Source organism: Nothoprocta perdicaria, unplaced genomic scaffold (genome assembly GCF_003342845.1).
Source record: "Nothoprocta perdicaria isolate Ctin4 unplaced genomic scaffold, notPer1 scaffold_81, whole genome shotgun sequence".
In the NCBI taxonomy this organism is placed as follows: Eukaryota; Metazoa; Chordata; class Aves; order Tinamiformes; family Tinamidae; genus Nothoprocta; species Nothoprocta perdicaria.
The window spans coordinates 1,069,053-1,072,527 of NW_020456099.1; positions in this window are offsets into that span (position 1 = coordinate 1,069,053).

The window sequence follows — 3,475 nt, forward strand, 5'->3', positions numbered from 1 at the left end:
GGCGCCGCAGGGAGCCGCGCCGCTCGGTTCGGCCCCGCAAGTGCGCGGGCTCGCCTTCCTCCGCCGCCCCGAGGCCCGCGAGGCTCCGCTTCGCAGCAGCGCTGCACCTGCCCGCGGCTGTGCTGCGCTCCCCACAGCCCCCAGCCCGCGCGGCGCCCGGGGGGAGAGGCTCCCTCTTGGACAGGGCGCCGCAGGGGGCGGCGACGCAGCAGCCGTGGGGCACAAACGGCGGGCTCTGCGTGCCAGGGGAGCCCGGGAACAGCCCCAGCGGAGCGGCGCGCCCGCGCGGGGCCAGGCCCGCGCGCTGCCCGCGCCGCCGCTGCGCACGCCACGTGGGCGAGGAGACACAGCCCCAGCGCTGCCGCTTACGGCAAAAATAGCCCCCCTCTCCCCCCGCCAAAGTATCTGTGAAATAGCATAACCGCTCTTTCAATTTCCTAGAACAACCTGAGGCACCTTCACGTTCTACTGCCCGAACTATTCCTCTTATTTTCACCTCCATGAAAATAAAAGCACCGAAACAAAAGCCCCACAAAACACATCCTCTACTTTCTCCCACGCTTAACTTGGGGTCTGGACCTGTGGAGATACCTGTGAGAGCAGCTTCCCGCCCGTCAGCAGTTTGACTGCAAGGAGTTGCACTGATGTCATTCACATTTGCTGGCTCAGAGCCTTAAATTTTTCCACTCCTGGTGCACCCTCCAGGCAGGCGCGATCATCCCTGGGAAATGGCAGATCTTCCTCCTTGATAAATAGACCACTCGCTGCCAGAACCATATCCACCTCACCTATTGTCTGTCCCCTGAAATTCCAGAAACCTGCCCAAAGCATCAATTTCCAGTGCTCCCAAAAGGAAGAGTCACAGACAGGAGACACTGTTGCTCTGCACGCCTAGGCAATGCATGCCCACTGCTGTGCTGGAGCACAGAAAAGGACACGTTAGGGGTTGTTTTACTCAGTGGTTTCCAAGCCCCTCAGGAGATCATGCACTACTACTGAGCAGCTGGTAACCAAGAATGGAAAAGATATTGTCACCAGGCTACGGGGTATAGAGGTAAGCACCTCTATAATACACGTTATGCATATATTATTATGTATTATTGATACATTTTTTCATTTCTGTATTTTTTCATTTTTAAGAAGTTCRGTCATTGCAAAAGCCGGAATAATCACGGGCAGGGCCATTTGTCCCACCCTTCTGAGTGCTTTCAAAGAAAGCTCAGAACTGGCTTTTAGGGAACCTTAGACATGAAGGTGCTCTAATTTCCTTGGAGAAAAGCTAGAAAACCCCTTCCTGTCTCAAGCTCCCTGGATCTGAGACTATGTTTTTGTTTTCCTTGAGTCTGCTTTCCTTTGTGTCCACRTCCAGTTTACCTCACGCATCCTATTTGAGGAAACATTTCTCCTGGAAGTTATGCAAAGCCTAACATGCAAGAACAAAAAAAGGAAAGTCTGCAGAACAGTGGGCTGCATTTTAGAAAGTAGTGACTAAAACTGCCTTTTGAAGTCCCCTAGCAAAGGGCCCAACCACAAGTGCTCTGCATTATACACACAGGTAGTCCAGACTTTATGAAGAAGCTAATGCCAAGTAGAAGAAAGAGGCAATTTTGTCTCTGCCTGTTAATCTGGAACAATGTGCTAATGTTTTTTAAAAGAATATTGAAAATTGTAGGGGTGGCTGCCAGAATAACGYGTATCCTGGAAAAGACATTACCAAAAGAAGGTTACTATACCTGCCTAACATTCAGGTATAAAGTTTTATACTAATGTAGCTATGGTCAGAAGGGAAAGAATATACTGAAGCCTACTAGGATAAGCCTCTCGCTTATCATTGGTACAAAACAGTGCTCAAAAAGGGATCGACGTAGTGGGATGTTCACTGCAGAAATGGCTTTAGTGGCTTCAGACACCCGCTGAGCCACCGGAGCAGGCTGCAGCAGCAGAGCGCCCCACTTGCTTCTCTCCAAACCCAGGACTTAGCTCAATGCTCACAGTGACACAGAGGAGCAGAGGAGGAAAAGCAAGCAACCTGGAGAGAAAGAAAAAAACTTAACTCTATATTAAAATATCTGACTCTAAAAATGAAGGACCAACAACACTTCACAGTAGTTTTCTGCTCCCTTTACTGGCTAAATCTCAAGATGATGGGTAAAATCCACTAGAACTAGAGTCAGTAGAAGTTTTTCCCACAAAAATCAGTGGGACCAGAATTTGAGCCTTCAAGCTGAATGGATATTTAATCACTCAGCAAGGATTGCATTTTGCTATAATAAAATCTCATGTGTTACTAAGGCTCTCTGCCTTTTCCATAGGAATTGGCACTCATTCCAGGTATGAGACCTATCAGTTCTGAAGTTAGGTTCTGTGCTGACATGCAGAACTCCTGCATGCTCCTTCTCCAAGTTGTTTCATTAGGTATATTCAGTCCATATTAAATTACATATAAACCTTTCATTGTTTATATAGTTGCTTAATTCCTTCCTGTGATTTCTGGGCAGATGCACAAAGCCATGGAGGGAAGGAAGATGTGGTTTTCCAGCGTATTTGCTGCGGGCTTTCGTGGGCAATCTATTGCTGCAGCAGTATCTGCTAAAATTGTCTCACTCGCATTTTCTACTTTACTGCATTTCATTCTTTATTTGATAATACCAGTTACTCTCATCACGCCTGAAGACCTTCAAGTTAATCCTTGGATTAACTCATCCCACATGAAGGCAGAGCTAATAAACTTGAGTTTCTGCCCACTGTTATACTTAGTACAAGTATCGCTTACAACCCTGGCCTTTCYTTTTGCCCTTTTAGCACCATTTTTAAAGATTTTTTACTTCCATTTTCYTCCTTTGTTTTTCCAAGATTAGAAACCCAGAGGGAAGAACTGACCCAAACCAGCAGCACCAAGACCTCAGCTCGCACCCAGACTCCAGCACCAGCAGCTCCAACAGAGCTTTCGCACCCTCGCAGTACATGCACAGGCTGCAGAGAGATGAGAGAGATGCACAGGTGGCAAATGCTGCTCAAGTCCCTTTTCATTTGGACACATAGTCACATGAGCAAGGGAAAAATATTTTGACTCATGCATAGGTAAATCTAGTTCACTTACAAATTATAAAAGTGCAGGATTTTTAACTACGGTGAAAATAAATCTTTCTCATGCACCTTAGGTATAGACTGCAGAGGAGCAGTCTATACCTAACAGTTATCACAGTTTTGTCTAATTCAAGTACATCATTTATGGCAACACGGTAGCTGATCATCTCACAAAACGGCACAAAACTTGCATAAATGCCCTTCTGTCTTTTTCTCGCTTTTCCTTATCTGCCAGGTCTGAATTTTGGGGGATCTGCATCAGGAAAGTGGATTACTCTTGTGGTTTACAGTTCCTTTGCTCTACTGAAACGGAGTTGTTGAGGGCATGTGAGCCAGTACCCCAGGAAGCAGAAGGAGAGCCATGAGCGTTGAGGATGTGGAGAGATAA